The 20,912-nt window shown below is 36.3% G+C and overlaps 1 long non-coding RNA gene across 3 annotated transcripts in view; it reads right to left on the bottom strand.

Moving 5' to 3' along the window:
- Window positions 1–2,951: 2,951 nt before the first annotated feature.
- The window catches only part of LOC138764218 (uncharacterized), a 64,513-nt gene continuing 46,552 nt past the window's right edge, over window positions 2,952–20,912 (bottom strand). For all 3 annotated transcript variants that reach the window (XR_011358078.1, XR_011358077.1, XR_011358076.1), the window contains one exon: window positions 2,952–3,219. This is a non-coding gene — a long non-coding RNA (uncharacterized lncRNA). The remainder of the gene's footprint in view (window positions 3,220–20,912) is intronic.

The following is a 20,912-nucleotide window of genomic DNA, read 5'->3' as shown; positions in this document are numbered from 1 at the left end:
TCTACTGAGTCCATTCTTTTCTTTCCTTCTCCTTCCATCAACTTAGGCAATGTTTGTCCCCGGTAGGTTTTCGCTATTGTATTTAATGTAAGGCTCCCATACTTGTTCGAATATTTCAATATTATTTCTTAACCAATATGTTATTTTTTCTAATGGAATACATTTATTCATTTAAATTTAGTAGTTTCTTCCTTTTAATTTGGTTATGTATTCCATTAATATTTAAAGTCATATAGTTCAGCGTAGCCCTTTTATATTTTGTTTATCTTCTCTTTCCGTTTTTCCATCATTACCTTTCCTCCTTTTCCATTTCTGTTTTGTTATTTTCAACTCTTTATAAGACAACATTCCTACAACATCCAACATTTTCCTTATTCTCCTATTTCTATCTTATTTATCCCCAATCTCCCCTTCCCCTCCTGAGTTGTCCTTTATCCCTTGTCGGACAACCACATCTCCCCTCTCCATTTGGATTTGCGAATCCACTCACAAGCGTCAGCTGATTTTGCAGTGACCGCTATTTCCCCCCACCCCACCCCCCCAGAAAAGATTTCACTTTTCATATGTCACAAAGGTCACTCTTTTAATTCCCTCCTTATTCTCTCTATTCCATTACCTTCCCTTATTAATTCTTGTCTATATTATCTATATTTTCCTCTAAGTACAGATACATTCACGTATGCACATTGTCTCTATTCACTCTTATACCTCTTTACCCGCATACATATCAATCGTGATCATTTTTACTCTCATTACCCGTCTTCATCCCTCAGTCTATTTTTGTCTTTACCCACATACATATCAATCGTGATCATTTTTACTCTCATTACCCATCTTCCTCCCTCAGTCTATTTTTGTAATTGTTCTGCAAATTTTCGTGCTTCTTCTGGATCCGAGAATAGTCTGTTTTGTTGTCCTGGAATAAATATTTTCAATACCGCTGGATGCTTTAGTGTAAATTTATACCCTTTCTTCCATAAAATCGCCTTTGCTGTATTGAACTCTTTTCTCTTCTTTAGGAGTTCAAAACTTATATCTGGATAAATGAAGATTTTTTGCCCTTTATATTCCAGTGGTTTGTTGCCCTCTCTTACTTTTTCCATTGTCTTCTCCAGTACCTTTTCTCTTGTAGTATATCTTAGGAATTTTACTACAATAGATCTTGGTTTTTGTTGTGGTTGTGGTTTAGAGGCCAATACTCTATGTGCCCTTTCTATTTCCATTTCTTGCTGTAGTTCTGGACATCCTAGGGTCTTAGGGATCCACTCTTTTATAAACTCCCTCATATTCTTGCCTTCTTCATCTTCCTTAAGGCCCACTATCTTTATGTTATTTCTTCTGTTATAATTTTCCATTGTATCTATTTTTTGAGCTAGTAGTTCTTATGTCTCTTTAGTTTTTTTATTAGATTCCTCCAATTTCTTTTTTAAGTCTTCTACCTCCATTTCTGCTGCTACTGCCCGCTCTTCCATCTTGTCCATTTTCTTTCCCATTTCTGTTAAGGTCATCTCTATTTTATTCATTTTCTCTTCTGTGTTGTTTATTCTTTTTCTTAAATCCTTAAATTCCTGTGTTTGCCATTCTTTAAATGACTCCATGTATCCTTTAATAAGAGAAAGTATATCCTTTATCTTGCCTTTCTTTTCTTCTTCTATTTCACTGTACTCTTCCTCTTCCTCTTCCTCTGGGTTGGCCATCTGTTGTTTCTTTGGTGCCCTTTCCTTCTCTTCTTTCTTGTTTCTATTGTCTTCTGTGGTCTCTTCTTGCTGCAGGTGTTCTGCAGCTGTCGTTGCCGGCTGTGGAGATCGACTCCCCAGCTGGTCCCCCCTCCCGTTGGTGTGTTTTTTTTCATGCGCGGTTGCGCACTTTTACTCGGCTCTGCGAGCCATTTTTGTAGTCCATTATTTACCGACCTGAGGGAGCGGGTTTCTCTCTCCGCAGCGGGCCTCTTCGGACAGGTAAGGCCTTCACCTTTTTCCTCCTTTGTCTTCTCTTCCTCTCTTCTTACCGTTGCTTTCGATTTTTCTTTTTTTGTCGCCATCTTCTTTCCACCTTTATACTCACTTTTCTGTAACTTTTATTTCTGTGCCTTTGTGTTTTCCTTTGTTTTTCCCGACTTTTCTGGAGAGGGCTGGAGTTCACCGTCCGGCCACTACTCTATCACGTGACTCCTCCATAGAACTCTGTTTCAACGGGTTGTACTTATATAATCAGATGACAATAAACTTGACTTTATTTGGTTTGGTTCTTTATCACTCCAGATTTTTACTATATCTATCATACAGATCTGGTTGCTATATTATAAAAAAGATGTCAAAGCATAAAAGGACAGAAAGAAGATTTATGAAGATGATTCTAAAAATCATCTAAAGAATTGACATCAGGAAAGAATATACAGGCTGAGTTCCTTTTCTCTTGAGAAGAGAAAATGTCAAAAGTGTGAGATTAGAATGGCATTTTAAATCAGGAATGGTTTTGATACCATGAACACACGATGTTACTATTTGTGGGGAAGAACATAACTTGTGGCCACCTTTTTGAAATAGTCACCAAAAAACCTAGCACAGAATTAAAAAGAGCCTCCTTTACCTGAAATGTGGAACTCATTGATAAACTGAGTGGTTGAAATGAATAGTATCGATAAATTTAAGGGAAGCTGGAGAAGAATTAGAAGAAGGGAACAGAGAATTGTGTCGATAGAGTTAGATGAAAAAGAGTGAAAGGAGAAGTGCCTAAAAGCAGCATGAACTTGATGAGCCAAATCGTCTGTGACTGTGCGACAAACCATATTCTGTATAAACCTATGAAAATGTGATTGTTATACGATAAAATCCCTGCTATCAACTGGCAACCCAACCAACCATTAAAAAAAAACCATGGAAATAAATAAATAGATAAATAAAAATGTAAATAAAAGTTTAAAATTGGAAAAGTAAATGTTTTGCACTGTCTTTTGTCTTTTAAACTTTTTATTGTTAATGCAGGAGTACAAGTACATAATCTTTTAACTGAAATTCGGAAAACCAAGACCTCTGAAAACTGAACATTTTTTCCATGGATGTTGTCTGCACACCAAAGCTCACGTTTGGTGCCAAACGCGGCTCGACACGACCCACCCCTGTCCAGCGCCGTGTCTCAGTGCTCCTACCATTCAGACGTCTCTCTGCTGCTCACGGATCTTGAAGACTGTGAATATGTCAAGAAGATCTGCAGAGTCCCCTACGGGTAACAAAGGGAAGCAGAAAAGGAAACGTCTGTCATTATCGATAGCGCAGAAAGTAGAGTTATTGCAGAAGCTTGATCATGGTGTACCTGTGCTGCAACTAACTGAAGATTATGGTGTGGGAATCCCTCCCCCCCACCACCTCTTGTCCAGAGACCCTTCTAGTTGGTGTGTGTCTTTGTTTTGTGCAAATCTGAAATCAGCGCAATTACTTAACGTACTGCCATTACTATCATTCTATTACCAAAAAATTCCAAATTCAGAGAAGTGTCTGGTCCAAAGGGTTTTGTTGTTGTTCCGAGGCTACAGATAACCACAGGAGATCATCATAGATTCCATTATGTAAAGTCTGGTTCACAGAGCAACTCCAGAAACCGTACAGTTCCCAAAGGTAAATGATGGACAGTGGTCTCGAATTTCCTGTTTTGATTTTTTTAATTGAAAATAATTAAAGTGATTGGTTAATGGGCTGAAAGTGAAGAGCAGGAACAAATCAGTTATTTTCACATTGGCCTTCTGTCATGGGCAGAATGCCACAATGCTAGGCCATCAGCTTTTTACGATCTATAGAAATGACTTGGATCCAGCATGTGATGTTCCCATATTTGCTGATGCAGTCAAATGAACAGTTGGAGGAGGACTCTGTGTGCAAAGAAATAGACTGACCGAGACAGATGGAATATAATATACTGTTCTGGTCTTCACATCAAAGGAAGAACATTTTCACTGGAGATGGCATTGATTTATTGAAATAATTTGGCAGATTTGGTCATGTTTAACAAGGAGAGAATTGGCCTATGAAGGCAAGTGATGATCTCAATGAAAAAGACAAGATTCTGAGGAGCTTTTCCAGGTGTTTTTGAGAAAGTTCCCTGTCCTGGAGGGTTGCGTAAGTTCAAAGATGAGATTGTTAGATTTTTAGACACTGAAACAGTCAAAGAATTTGGGGATTGAGAGGGAATGTAAACTGGAGGCAGATGATCATACATGATCTAAATGATTGGGAGAGGAGATCTATTGACCAAATAGCTAATTCCAGTTTCTATGCTTTGTATTGGTTATATTCTTGTTTTGTTACACAGTGATTGAATTGATCCAGAATCACATACAGCCCTTCCAGACAATGACTGATAAAATGGCACCTGTAAATGTTACTGTTTATAGTTGTTTCACAGTAAAATCCCTGGTCTCCGGAATTCAAGACACCAGCAGCCTCAAGCAACCAGCTAAAAAAAAAATCAACTAAAAAAAGGTTGAAAAAAATAAGCAAGTTTAAAATTGTAAAAGTAAATGTTCTCTGAAGTAACAAATAAGCCTTTGGTGAGGTTGGGAGCAAATATTCAGTCAGTGGAGAGCCTTGGTCGTGCTTTGCTCACAGCAGCTGTTTGAATAAAATTTTGTTTGAATAAAATGACGTCGCCCAGGATGAAGAGCTGGTTGATGCCGTTCACTGTTGGGGTGACTCTCTTAAAGAGTCTCCTTATCCCTGCTTAGTAAGTTTTTAGCCTTGTTTAGAGGGAGGGGTCAGATTAGATTAGAGGGGGGGGGGAGAGGGTTGTGTTCTTTGTATTTTTCTATTTTTTTCTTTTTTAATTTTTTTCTCTCTAGTAGAGATAATTAGATAAAATTGGGTTTGTGGGTTATTATAGATTAAGATTTTAAAATACCTTTAATGTATATATATATATATATATATATATATGAGGACTGGGTCACATTCCCCTGACTCCCTCCTGAAGTCCACAATGTTTTGCTGACATTGAGCACAAGGTTGTTGTTGATACACCATTCAATGAGCTATCTATCTCCCTCCTGTACACTTTCTCATTGCTGTTTAGATTCTGCCAACAACTGTGGTGTCATCGATAAACTGTAGATGGCATTGGAATTGTGCCTGGCTACACAGTCATGTAGTGTATAATGAGTAGAGCAGTGGGCTAAGAACAGGGGTGCACCTGTGTTGATGATCAATGAGGAGGAGACGTTATTTCCAATTCGTACTGACTGTGATCTTCCAATGAGAAAATCAAGGATCCAGTTGCAGAGGGGGGTACAGAGGCCTAAAGTTTGTAGCTTCTTGAACAGCAATGAGGGAATAATGGTGTTGAAGAAAAGCATGAAAGTAAGTATCTTTATCTTTATTCATATATTATTAAGTATATTAGTAAGGTTTATCTGTAAATGGGGGGGGGGGTTTAATTATTTATAATGTTATTGTTCATCTTTTGGGCAGCTGCATGGAGGGGTTGAACTTGCAGATGTGACAATGGTTAAACATTTTCAAAGAATGTGACTGAAAATTAAATAAAATGCATCAAGGTTTATATATTCATGCAAATGAAGTTTGTTCAGTGGAAGTACAGTATTGTACAGTATTTTTGTCTTTCAAATTTTATTTTTAATGCAGGTGCATTAGTTAAGAATTGCAAGAGTAAGTCTCAAGCAACCAAAAATACACTTATTCGGCATCTACTTATCCCCATAGGTGCTGGAAACCTGGGGTTTTACGGTAATTTCTTTTGCAGTTTATTTTCACATGTGTTTTGTGAGAAGTTCCAACCCATGAGAAACAGAGGAGAGAAAATCAAGGGGTCCTTAACTATCTTGAATGGAAAGTTAGAGTACGTAGAAATAGGTCCCTTTGAAGGTAAGAGTTCACTTTTATATAAATTTTCAGGTTATAAAGTAATTGTCCACATTGAACAAAAATATTTAATATATTAGGTATGGAAATCTCTGGATTTGAAATAAACAGCAATAAATCAACTGCATAAAGAGATACTTTATGCTCAATTCCATGTCTAGTTATTCCCTTAAATTCTCTACACTGTCGTAGAGCAGATGCTGGAGTTTCTAACAGTGGGTCAAAAAGTAAAGGACTTACTTGACATCCTTGACATGTTCCCCTAAATAGCCTAAACATTTTTGATTGTTGTAAATTAGTACGAATTGAAGCCATAGATCATAAATATAATAATTTGATCCAATTGATAAAATCTGGACCAAAATGAAATTTCTCTAAATAAGTGAAGAAATAGTTGCATTCTACCAGTTTTGTTGCTCTTTTTTCTTTTTGTTATTTTTATACATAAGTAACCTTGATAAAAGGGAGGGGGTAGATTAGTTTTAGTTTAGCTTCTAGTTTTTTTTTGTTTCATAAAATAAATTGATTAATTGGAGATGATATATGATGGTCCTAGACAATATTAATTGATATTTTACCAAGTTATGAGCAGACTGCTTATAAAGTAATTCATGTGTTTTTCATTTTAAATTTTAATAATATTAACAATTAATAACAAAAATGGAAAACTGTTAATTAGAGCATTTTTACCAGTTACATACATTTTGATATTTCCTTCTGTTATGTTAATGCAACATGTATATGAGATTATTATATTGAATTCAATAAAAAATATTTTAAAAAGAAATTCATGGCGATAACTGAAGGACCAGTGGGAGAAGGCTATATTTCCAATTGTCATTTCAATAGGCCCACTACAATTCCACCTCTAAAAGTGATATTTGCTTTTCTTTCTCTGAATGTATGAAATGTAAGAGGTGCCTAGGCAATTTGTGCCAGTGGCAAATCTGTCGGTCTTGCAGCAGGTAATATGGAATTTCATGTAACAGGACACTGTTTATTACAATGACAAAAAATTGAATCTTGATATTTGGAATGCTGAGATTCTTCTTATAACCAACAATAAAAAAATAAGTAATGGATAGTTCATAGAAATTGATAGACATGATGCTCTATTATCTATTATCAGATTTATTGTCAGAGAACATACATGACATCACATACCACCCGGAGATTTCTTTTTCCTGCATCTGATGGTGGAGAGGTAGCAGCTGTTCCTGAACCTGGTGGTGTGAGTCTTGTGGCACCTAGACCGCTTTGCTGACAGTAGCAGCGATAGTATTGCGCAGTATCGGGTCTATTCGACCATCCATCTGAAAGCTGCTTATCATCAACTGCCAATCTGTTCCGAGGACCGCTCGTACATGGCATTTTAGACTAACGGTCGTCTCTATGAATTCCGGTATCACTAATGGGGTTTCTATCCTCCAGAAGCAAATGGACAGAATGGTCAATGAGTATGGGTTGAAGGCTACTTTCCCCTACATCGATAACATCACCATCTGTGGCCATACCCTGGAAGACCATGACACCAACATTCAGAGTTTTCTCCATTCAGGGAACGCCCTGAACCTCATTTATAACTCAAGCGTGTGTTCAGGACTAAACATCTGGCTATCCTTGGCTAAGTGGTGGAGAATGGCATAATTGGCCCTGATCCCAATAGGATATTCCCTCTGTTAGAGCTCCCCGTTCCTGGGACCACAAAGGCTTTGAGGAGATGCCTGGGGTTTTTTCTCATATTACGCTCAGTGGATCCCTCAATACGCTAATAAGGTTCAATTCCTTTTAAAAGCCACTTCTTTTCCCCCTCTTGGCTAAAGCCCAAACGGCTTTTAACTACCTCCAAAACTCAGATGGAAAGCGACACTTCAAACATAGCCCTGGCCACTACCCTCAATCAGGCAGGCAGGCTGGTTGCATTTTTTCTCGGACATTGCAAGGCCACAAGCTTCGGAACCCATCGGTGGTAAAGGAGGCTCAGGCCAATGTAGAAGTCATGAGGCACTGAAGACACTACCTGGCTGGTAGGAAATTTACTCTCCTCACCGAACAGTGTTCAGTCACATTCATGTTTAATAATGTCAAGAGGGGAAATAATCAAAAATGACGAGATTGCTAGGTGGAGGATCAAACTCTCCACCTACAATTCTGACATTGCCTATTGGCCTGAAGCCCTTAATGACCCTCCAGATGCCTTATCCAGAGGAAGCTGTGCCTCTGCACACACTGGCCAACTGCGGTCTCTGCATAATGAGCTCTGCCATCCAGGGGTTACCTGCATAGCTCATTTTGTCAAGGCACGCAATCTGCTCTACTGCATGGAAGAAGTCAGGGAAATGACCAGGTCTTGCCAGGTCTGCATGGAGTGCAAGCCGCACTTCTACCGTCCCACAAGGCGCACCTGATCAAGTCACCCAGGCCCTTCGAACAGCTCAGTGTCAATTTTAAGGGACCTCTCCCCTCCACAAATAGGAACACTTTCTTCCTCTCTGTGATTGATGAGTACTCCCACTTCCCATCCACCATCCCATGTACAGACACATCCACTTCATCAGTCATAGAGGTCCTAGATTCCATTTTCGCCCTGTTCAAGTATCCCGGCTATATACATAGCAACTGGAGCTCATCTTTTATGAGTGACGAGCTACGTCAATACCTGCTGGTGAGAGGCTTTGCATCCAGCTGGACTACTAGTTACAGCCCCCGGGAGAATGGGCAGGTTGAAAAGGAGAATGCCACTGTCTGGAAAGCTGTCAAACTGGCCCTGAAGTCAAAAGGCCTTCCAGACTCACACTGGCAGGAAGTCCTCCCAATGGCGCTCCATTCCATCTGGTCGCTACTATGTACCACGACCAATGCTACTCCTCACGAGCTCTTATTCAATTTTGAGATAAAATCGGCATCGGGAACTACACTCACCACTCCTGGTCCAGTCCTTCTCAGGAAAAGCAAGACTGACCCACTGGTGGAAAGGGTGAAACTGCTCCATACCAATCCCATGTATTCCTATGTGGAGTTCCCAGATGACAGGGACCTGGCACCCGCTGGAACAGAGGGTCCATTGCTTCAAGTGCTCTGCGAGCCATGGAACTCATTCTCACCACCCCCAGTCAGGACCTTGGGGAATCCAGACAGGAGGAAAGTGCATTCCCTTCCACTGTAGAGCTGGAGACCCTACCCGCCATTCCTCCCTCACAAGGGGACCATGAGCCAAGGCCCTCCCAAACTTAGGTGCTCCACCAGGATCTCCAGACCCCCCCATATCTCTTAAATTTGTATATAACTATATTTTTCAAATTTTTTTTCCTGAATCAATGTTTTCTGTCTTCATCCACAGACCCTAAATTCTGCAGGAATCTGAGATTCACTGGTGGTGTGTTGTACTGATGGATGGCTCTGCCCCCATCTACCCATATATAACCCTGGTTTCCCGCCTAAACCGTGAGCCTTTCTGAAGACCACTGTAAGACCCTACCCTCAGTTATAAGCTAATAAAAGTGCATGTTCTCCTTCCAGTCGTGAGAGCTTTTATTTGCGCTACACGCTGTAAAGGCGTCACGCTAACTGTGTCACCCATGTAACATAGTGTTAAGCAGAGAATCACTTCATAATCATTACATCAATCAACTATTTTGTTTAGATCTTCCCAAAACTTTTCCACTTTCTCACATGCCCAAATTGCATGTACTGTTGTTCCCGTTTCCTTCTTACAGCGAAAACATCTGTCTGATACTGTTGGGTCCCATTTATTTAACTTTTGGGGCGTGCTGTATAGCCTATGTAACCAATTATATTGGATCATGCGTAACCTCGTGTTTATTGAATTTCTCATAGTTCCGGAGCATAGCTTTTCCCATGTTTCATTCTTTATGTTTAGATCTTGTTCCCATTTTTGTTTGGGTTTGCAGCTTGTTTCCTCATTCTCTTTCTCTTGCAGTTTGATGTACATGTTTGTTATAAATCTTTTAATTATCATTGTGTCTGTACTCACATATTCAAAATTGCTTCCTTCTGGTAACCTCAGCCTACTTCCTAATTTGTCCTTCAAGTAGGTTCTAAACCAGGTATTAAATAAAATCACAAAAAGCAACATACCAAAAAATCCAGAGATATTTCTTCTAAGTAATATAAGAAGTAAAGAACTTGGACTGGATTTGGATGGAACACAAAAAAGATTTATTAGGATAGCCTTAGCTGTAGCAAAAAAATTTATTATGTCAACCTGGAAATTAGAAGATAGCCTGAGAATACAGCAATGGTACATAGAAATGAATAAATGTATTCCATTGGAAAAAAATAACATATAATTTAAGAAATAACATCACAGTATTCGAACAAATTTGGGAACTGTACATGGAACACAAAAGAGAAGTCCTACCGCGGACCTCCACCACCTAAAATGACAGAAGGAGAAGAAGACGAAATGAACTGACCCAGTATGTAAAAGTAGAAGACACAAATTTCTTGTTTATTTTCATTGTGTGATGACATTGTTTAATGGGTTTAATGTATCATCTAGGTTGAACGTTGAGTGGGTGGGGAGGGGTGGGGTGAAGGAGGGAGGGGAGAAAAGTGGAGAAAATGACACTGTATATTCAAGAGGGAAATGTTTGTGTGTATTTTGGTCAGTATGGTTCATAGTGTGAAAAATAAAAAATTAAATTTAAAAAATCAACTCTTTTGTGTACCACCATGATTAGAGTTCTCCATTCACTAAATCCCTTCTATTGTAGCTGGTTTAGCCCTTTTCCTACCAGAATTATTTGCAAATTTGGCATGGCCCATCATTTCCAATACTGTATATTGGTTCGTCTTTAGACTTTTTTTTTCACACCATAAACCACATTAACCATGATACATAATTTTTCCTTTTCAAATATATACAGTGCCATATTCTCCCCCCCCCTCCTCCCATCCCACCCTCCCTACCTCCCCCCTGCCATCCATTTAAAGTACAAAATCTAGGATACATTAAACCAGTCAAACAATGTTGTCATTCAATAAAAATAAACAAGAAATTCCACTGAGTCAATTCTTTTCATTTCCTTCTCCTTTCGTTAATTTAGGTAGTGAATGTCCCTGGTAGGTTTTCGCTATTGTGTTTCATGTAAGGCTCCCATATTTGTTCAAATATTTCAATATTATTTCTTAAAGTATATGTTATTTTTTCTGATGGAATACATTTATTCATTTCTATATACCATTGTTGTATTTTCAAATTATCTTCCGATTTCCAGGTTGACATAATACATTTTTTTGCTATGGCTAGAGCTATCTTAACAAATCTTTTTTGTGCATCATCCAAATCAATTCCAAATTCTTTGTTTTTTATGTTACTTAGGAGGAAGATCTCTGGATTCTTTGGTATATTGTTTTCTGTAATTTTATTTAATATTTGGTTTAGATCTTCCCAAAATTTTTCTACTTTCTCACATGTCCAGATTGCATGAATTGTTGTTCCCATTTCTTTTTTACATCGAAAACATCTATCAGATACTGTTGGGTCCCATTTATTTAACTTTTGAGGTGTAATGTATAGCCTGTGTATCCAGTTATATTGTATCATACGTAACCTCGTATTTATTGTATTTCTCATCGTTCCAGAACATAACTTCTCCCATGTTTCCTTTTTTATCTTTATATTTAAATCTTGTTCCCATTTTTGTTTAGTTTTACCATTTGTTTCCTCATTCTCCTTTTCTTGCAGTTTAATATACATATTTGTTATAAATCCTTTGATTAATCATTGTATCTGTAATCACATATTCAAAGTTACTTCCCACTGGTAAACTCAGACTGCTTCCTAATTTGTCCTTCAAGTAGGATCTCAATTGGTAATATGCCAGCACTGTATCTTGAGTTATATTGTATTTATCTTTCATTTGTTCAAAGGATAATAATCTATTTCCTGAAAAACGTTTTTCTATTCTTTTGATCCCTTTTTTCTCCCATTCTCTAAAGGAAAGGTAAGCTATTGTAAAAGGAAGTAACTTATTTTGCGTCAATATTAGTTTTGGTGCAGGAGTCACGTGATGGAGTAGTGGCCGGACGGTGAACTCCAGCCCTCTCCAGAAAAGTCGGGAAAAACGAGAGAAAATACAAAGGCACAGAAATACAAGTTAAAGAAAAGTGAATATAAAGGTGGAAAGAAGATGGAGACAAAAGGAGAAAAATCAAAATCAACGGAAAGAAGAGAGGAAGAGAAGACAACGGAGGAAAAAGGTGAAGGCCTTACCTGTCCGAAGAGGCCCGCTGTGGAGAGAAGACCCCACTACCTCAGGTCGGTAGAAAGAGAACTACAACAATGGCTCACAGAGCCGAGTAAAAGTGCGCAACCGCGCATGCGCGACTCCTCGCGCATGCGCGATGCGCATACAAAAAAACACACCGACGGGAGGGGGGACCAGCTGGGGAGTCGATCTCCACAGCCGGCAACGACAGCTGCAGAACACCTGCAGCAAGAAGACACCACAGAAGACAATGGAAACAAGAAAGAAGAGGAGGAAAGGGCAGCAAAGAAACAACAGATGGTCAACCTAGAGGAAGAAGAAGAGGAAGAGGAAGAGTACAGGGAAATAGAAGAAGAAAAGATAGGCAAGGTAAAGGAGGTACTTGCTCTTGTTAGAGGATACATGGAGTCATTTAAAGAATGGCAAACACAGGAATTCAATGATTTAAGAAGAAGAATAAACAACACAGAAAAGAAAATAAATAAAATGGATATGACCTTAACAGAAATGGGGAAAAAAATGGACAAGATGGAAGAACGGGCAATAGCAGCAGAAATGGAGGTAGAAGACTTAAAAAAGAAATTGGAGGAATCTAATAAAAAAACTAAAGAGACACAAGAATTACTAGCCCAAAAAATAGATATAATGGAAAATTATAACAGAAGAAATAACATAAAGATAGTGGGCCTTAAGGAAGATGTAGAAGGCAAGAATATGAGGGAGTTTATAAAAGAATGGATCCCTAAGGCCCTAGGATGTCCAGAACTACAGCAAGAAATGGAAATAGAAAGGGCACATAGAGCATTGGCCCCTAAACCACAACCACAACAAAAACCAAGATCTATTGTAGTAAAATTCCTAAGATATACTACAAGAGAAAAGGTGCTGGAGAAGACAATGGAAAAAGTAAGAGAGGGCAACAAACCACTGGAGTATAAAGGGCAAAAAATCTTCATTTATCCAGATATAAGCTTTGAACTCCTAAAGAAGAGAAAAGAGTTCAATGCAGCAAAAGCGATTTTATGGAAGAAAGGATATAAATTTACACTGAAGCATCCTGCGGTATTGAAAATATTTATTCCAGGACAACAAAACAGACTATTCTCGGATCCAGAAGAAGCACGAAAATTTGCAGAACAATTACAAAAATAGACTGAGGGATGAAGACGGGTAATGAGAGCAAAAATTATCACGATTGATATGTATGTGGGTAAAGACAAAAATAGACTGAGGGATGAAGACGGGTAAGGAGGGTAAAAATGACCACGATTGATATGTATGCGGGTAAAGAGGTATAAGAGTGAATAGAGACAACGGGCATATGTGAAAGTATCTGTAATTAGAGGAAAACATAGAAAGTATAGACAAGAATCAATAAGGGAAGGTAATGGAATAGAGAGAATAAGGAGGGAACTAAAAGAGTGACCTTTGTGACATATAAAAAACGAAATCTTTTCTGGGGGGGGCTGGGTGGGGGGAAAAGAGCGGTCACTGCAAAATCAGTTGACGCTTGCGAGTGGATTCGCAAATCCAAATGGAGAGGGGAGATGTGGTTGTCCGACAAGGGATAAAGGGCAACTCAGGAGGGGAAGGGGAGATTGGGGATAAAGAAGATAGAAATAGGAGAATAAGGAAAATGTTGGATGTTGTAGGAATGTTGTCTGGTAAAGAGTTGAAAATAAGAAAACAGAAATGGAAAAGGAGGAAAGGTAATGATGGAAAAACGGAAAGAGAAGATAAACAAAATATAAAATGGCTACGCTGAACTATATGACTCTAAATATTAATGGAATACATAACCAAATTAAAAGGAAGAAACTACTAAATTTACTGAAAAAGGAAAAAATAGATATAGCATTTGTCCAAGAAACACATTTAACTGAATTGGAGCACAAGAAATTAAAGAGAGATTGGGTAGGACATGTAACAGCAGCATCGTATAATTCAAAAGCAAGAGGAGTGGCTATATTAATTAGCAAAAATGTGCCATTTAAAATAGAAGAGGAAATAATAGATCCAGCAGGGAGATATGTTATGATAAAATGTCAGATATATTCAGAGCTTTGGAATCTACTTAATATATATTCACCTAACGAAGAAGATCAAAAGTTTATGCAAGATATCTTTTTGACGGTAGCTAATACGCAAGGGAACATACTAATAGGAGGGGATTTCAATCTGAATTTGGATCCAAATATGGATAAAACGGGGAAAAAAATTAACAGGAAGAACAAAGTAACCAAATTTATAATTAAATCAATGCAAGAAATGAAACTTGTGGACATATGGAGGAAACAAAACCCAAAAGAAAAGGAATACTCATACTACTCGACTAGACATAAAACATACTCAAGGATAGACCTATTCCTGTTATCAGCCCACATACAAGGGAGAGTTAGGAAAACGGAATATAAAGCTAGACTATTATCGGACCACTCACCCCTGTTATTGGCAATAGAGCTAGAAGACATCCCTCCAAGAATGTATAGATGGAGATTAAACCCCATGCTACTTAAAAGACAGGATTTTAGAGAATTTATTGAAAAACAATTAAAAATGTACTTTGAAGTAAATACGGAATCAGTGGAAGATAAGTTTATACTATGGGACGCAATGAAAGCATTCATTAGAGGGCAAATAATAAGTTATGCAACCAAGATGAAGAAGGACTATAATCAGGAAACAGAGCAGTTGGAAAGGGAAATAATAAACATAGAAAAAAAATTAGCAATAAAGGAAGATACAACCAAAAGAAGAGAATTGGCGGATAAAAAAATAAAATATGAAACATTACAAACATATAAGGTGGAGAAGAATATAATGAAGACAAAACAGAAATATTATGAACTAGGGGAAAAAACACACAAAATCCTAGCATGGCAGCTTAAGACAGAGCAAACTAAGAAAACGGTATTGGCAACAAGGAAAAAAGACAAACAAATTACATATAATCCAAAAGAAATTAAGGAAAACTTCAGAGAATTCTATGAACAATTATACCGAACCGAAAACGAAGGGAAAGAAGGGAAAATAGATGAATTTTTGACTAAAATTGAACTACCAAAACTACAAATAGAGGAACAAAATAAATTAACAGAACCATTTGGAACAGTAGAAATACAAGAGATAATAAAAAATTTACCAAATAATAAGACACCAGGAGAGGATGGACTCCCAATAGAATTCTACAAAACATTTAAAGACCTAATAATACCGCCCCTCCTGGATGTAATCAACCAGATTGATGAGACACAAAACTTACCAGATTCATGTAAAACAGCAATAATTACAGTGATACTAAAACAAGGGAAAGATCCACTCTTACCAGCGTCATATAGACCAATATCTTTGCTAAACACAGATTATAAGATAATAGCTAAACTATTAGCGAACAGATTAGCAGAACAGGTACCGAAAATGGTAAATTTAGACCAAACTGGATTTATCAAAAAAAGACGCACAACAGACAATATTTGTAAATTTATTAACTTAATTCATGCAGTAGAAGGAAATAAAGCACCGGCAGTAGCAGTTGCTTTAGACGCAGAGAAGGCCTTCGACAGAGTAGAATGGAATTACTTGTTCAAAGTATTGCAAAAATTCAGTTTACCGGAGAAGTATATTAATTGGATTAAAGCATTATATAAGGGACCGTTAGCGAAAGTGACAGTAAATGGACATGTATCAAAGCAATTTAACTTAAGCAGGTCAACGCGGCAGGGATGCCCACTATCACCATTATTGTTTGCGCTAGCTATAGAACCACTAGCAGAATCGATAAGAAGAGATAATAATATAAAAGGAATAAAAATAAAAGACAGGGAATATAAAATCAGTCTGTTTGCGGATGATGTGATAGTGTACTTAACAGAACCAGAACTATCAATAAAAGAACTATATAAGAAATTGAAGGAATATGGAGAAGTGTCGGGATACAAGATAAACGTAAATAAAAGTGAAGCAATGCCTATGAATAACGCGGATTTCTCAAAATTTAAGGAGGAATCCCCATTCAGATGGCAAACGCAGGCAATAAGATACCTAGGTGTGCAAATAAACAAAAATCTAGGCCAATTATATAAACTCAATTACAATCCACTAATGAAAAAATTACAGGACGATTTAGAGCATTGGAAAGAGCTACCACTAACACTGATAGGAAGGATAAACTGTATTAAAATGAACATTTTTCCAAGGATACTATACTTATTTCAGGCATTGCCAATACAACTGACAGAAAAATTCTTCAAAGAGTTAAAGAAAATAATAAGGAGATTTTTATGGAGAGGGGGGAAACCGAGGATAGCACTAGACAAATTAACAGAATGGTATAAACAAGGAGGCTTACAATTGCCAAACTTCAAAAATTATTATAGAGCCGCACAATTAAGGTACCTATCAGATTTTTATCAAACAAGGGAAAAACCAGACTGGACGAGACTAGAATTAGATAAAATAGGGGAAAAGATACCTGAACACATATTATATAAATGGGACGAAAAATTGGTACAACATAGAACTTCTCCAGTATTACACCATCTCCTCAATATATGGAAGAAGATACATGTAGAAAGAAATAAAATAAATTACCAAATACCAAAACTAATATTGACGCAAAATAAGCTACTCCCTTTTACAATAGACAACCTTGCCTTTAGAAAATGGGAAAAAAAAGGGATTAAAAGAATAGAAAATTGTTTTTCAGGAAGTAGATTCTTATCCTTTGAACAAATGAGAGATAAGTACAATATAACGGGAGATACAGCGCTGGCATATTACCAACTGAGATCCTACTTGAAAGATAAATTAGGAAGCAACTTGAGTTTACCAGAGGGAAGTAACCTTGAATATGTGATTACAGATACAATGTTAATCAAAAGATTTATAAAAAATATGTATATTAAACTGCAAGAAAAGGAAAATGAGGAAACAAATGGTAAAACTAAACAAAAATGGGAACAAGATTTAAATATAAAGATAAAAAAGGAAACATGGGAGAAGTTATGCTCTGGAACGATGAGAAATACAATAAATACGAGGCTGCGTATGATACAATATAATTGGTTACACAGACTATACATTACACCGCAAAAGTTAAATAAATGGGACCCAACAGTATCTGATAGATGTTTTCGATGTAAAAAAGAAAGGGGAACAACAATTCATGCAATCTGGACATGTGAGAGAGTAGAAAAATTTTGGGATGATCTCAATCAGATATTAAATAAAATAACAGAAAACAATATACCAAAGAATCCAGAGATCTTTCTCCTAAGTAACATAAAAAATAAAGAATTTGGAATTGACTTGGAGGATGCACAAAAAAGATTTGTTAAGATAGCCCTAGCTGTAGCAAAAAAATGTATTATGTCAACCTGGAAATTGGAAGATAATTTGAAAATACAACAATGGTATATAGAAATGAATAAATGTATTCCATTAGAAAAAATAACATATAGTTTAAGAAATAATATTGAAATATTCGAACAAGTATGGGAGCCTTACATTAAATACAATAGCGAAAACCTACCGGGAACAAACATTACCTAAGTTGATGGAAGGAGAAGAGAAGAAAAAAATGGACTCAGTAGAATTTCTGGTGTATTTTTGTTGAATGACAACATTGTCTAACTGAATTAATGCAACCTAGATTGTATAACTAAAATGGATGAGAGGGGGGAGGGATGGGGGGGTGGCTTGGGAGGAGGGAGGGGGGAGGGAGAAAAAGTCACTGTAAATGTGTGGAAAAGAAAAAGTGTATATCATGGCTATTGTGATTTATGGTGTGAAAAATAAAAAATTAAAAAAAAAAAAAAAATAAAAAAAAAAAAAAAAAAATATTAGTTTTGGTAATTGATCATTTGTTTTATTTCTTTCTACGTGAATCTTCTTCCAAATATTGAGTAGATGATGTAATACTGGAGAACTTCTATGTTGTACCAATTTTTCATCCCATTTATATAATATGTGTTCAGGTATCTTTTCCCCTATTTTATCTAATTCTAATCTAGTCCAATCTGGCTTTTCCCTTGTTTGATAAAAATCTGATAGGTATCTTAATTCTGCGGCTCTATAATAATTTTTTAAGTTTGGCAGTTGTAAGCCTCCTTGTTTATACCATTCTGTTAATGTATCTAGTGCTATCCTCGGTTTCCCCCCTTTCCATAAAAATTTCCTTATTATTTTCTTTAACTCCTTGAAGAATTTCTCTGTCACGTGTATTGGCAATGCCTGAAATAGGTATAATATCCTTGGAAAAATGTTCATTTTAATACAGTTTATCCTTCCTATTAGTGTTAGTGGTAAATCTTTCCAATGCTCTAAATCGTCCTGTAATTTTTTCATTAGTGGATAATAATTGAGTTTATATAGTTGGCTGAGATTTTTATTTATTTGTATACCTAGGTATCTTATTGCTTGCATTTGCCATCTGAATGGTGATTCCTTCTTAAATTTTGAGAAATCCGCATTATTCATAGGCATTTCTTCACTTTTATTTACGTTAATCTTCTAACCCGACACTTCTCCATATTCCTTCAATTTCTTATATAATTCTTTTATTGATAGTTCTGGTTCTGTTAAGTATACTATAACATCATCCGCAAATAAACTGATTTTATATTCCTTGTCTTTTATTTTTATCACTTTTATATTACTTTCTGTTCTTATCAATTCTGCTAGTGGTTCTATAGCTAACGCAAACAATAAGGGTGATAGTGGGCATCCCTGCCGTGTTGACTTGCTTAAGTTAAATTGCTTTGATATATATCCATTTACTGTCACTTTCGCCAATGGTCCCTTATATAATGCTTTAATCCAATTAATATACTTCTCTGGTAAACTGAATTTTTGCAATACTTTGAATAAATAATTCCATTCTGCTCTGTCAAAGGCCTTCTCTGCATCTAAAGCAACAGCTACTATTGGCGCTTTACTCACTTCCACTGCATGAATTAAGTTAATAAATTTACAAATATTGTCTGTTGTGCGTCTTTTTTTAATAAATCCAGTTTGGTCTAGATTTACCATTTTCGGTACATACTCTGCTTATCTGTTTGCTAATAGTTTAGCTATTATCTTATAATCTGTGTTAAGTAAAGATATTGGTCTATATGACGCTGGTGCGAGTGGATCTTTCCCTTGCTTTAGTATTACTGTAATTATTGCTGTTTTACATGAATCTGGGTAAGCTTTGTGTTTTATCAATCTGGTTGATTACTTCCAGGAGGGGAGGAATTAATAAATCTTTAAATGTTTTATAGAATTCTTTTGGGAATCCATCCTCTCCTGGTGTTTTATTATTTGGTAATTTTTTTATTATCTCTTGTATTTCTACTATTCCAAAAGGTTCTGTTAATTTATTTTGTTTCTCTATTTGTAGTTTTGGTAGTTCAATTTTAGTTAGAAATTCATCTATTTTCCCTTCTTTCCCTTCGTTTTCAGTTTGGTATAATTGTTCATAGAATTCTCTAAAGTTTTCCTTGATCTCCTTTGGATTATATGTGATTTGTTTGTCTTTTTTCCTTGATGCCAATACCATTTTCTTAGCTTGTTCTGTCTTAAGCTGCCATGCTAGAATTTTGTGCGTTTTTTCCCCTAGTTCATAATATTTGTTTTGTCTTCATTATATTCTTCTCCACCTTATATGTTTTTAGTGTTTCATATTTTATTTTTTTATCTGCCAATTCTCTTCTTTTAGTTGTATCTTCCTTCATTGCTAATTCTTTTTCTATATTTACTATTTCCCTTTCCAACTGCTCTGTTTCCTGATTATAGTCCTTCTTCATCTTGGTTACATAACTTATTATTTGCCCTCTAATGAACGCTTTCATTGCATCCCATAGTATAAACTTATCTTTCACTGATTCCGTACTTATTTCAAAATACATTTTAATTTGTCTTTCAAAGAATTCTCTAAAATCCTGCCTTTTGAGTAACATGGAGTTTAATCTCCATCTATACATTCTTGGAGGGATGTCCTCTAACTTTATTGTCAATACTAAGGGTGAATGGTCCGATAATATTCTAGCTTTATATTCTGTTTTTCTTACTCTATCTTGCATACGACCTGATAACAAAAATAGGTCTATTCTTCAGTATGTTTTATGTCTAGCCGAGTAATATGAATATTCCTTTTCCTTTGGGTGTTGTTTCCTCCATATATCCAAAAGTTGCATTTCTTCCATCGATTTAATTATAAATTTGGTTACTTTGTTCTTTCTGTTAATTTTTTTTCCCAGTTTTGTCCATATTTGAATCCAAATTCAGGTTGAAATCCCCTCCTATTAATATGTTCCCTTGCGTATCTGCTATCTTCAAAAAAATATCTTGCATAAACTTTTGATCTTCTTCGTTAGGTGAATATACATTGAGTAGATTCCAAAACTCCGAATATATCTGACATTTTATCATTACATATCTCCCTGCTGGATCTATTATTTCCTCTTCTATTTTAATTGGCACATTTTTACTAATTAATATAGCTACTCCTCTTGCTTTTGAATTATATGACGCTGCTGTTATGTGTCCTACCCAATCTCTCTTTAATTTCTTGTGCTCCAATTCAGTTAAATGTGTTTCTTGCACTAATGCTATATCAATTTTTTCTTTTTTCAGTAAATTTAGCAGTTTCTTCCTTTTAATTTGGTTATGTATTCCATTAATATTTAAAGTCATATAGTTCAGCGTAGCCATTTTATACTTTGTTTATCTTCCCTTTCTGTTTCTACATCATTACCTTTCCTTCTTTCCATTTCTGCTTTCTTGTTTTGAACACTTTATAAGACAACATTTCTAAAACATCAAACATTTT

Source organism: Narcine bancroftii, chromosome 5, assembly GCF_036971445.1.
Source record: "Narcine bancroftii isolate sNarBan1 chromosome 5, sNarBan1.hap1, whole genome shotgun sequence".
Classification (NCBI taxonomy): Eukaryota; Metazoa; Chordata; class Chondrichthyes; order Torpediniformes; family Narcinidae; genus Narcine; species Narcine bancroftii.
This window is presented reverse-complemented; position numbering and strand designations above follow the sequence as displayed.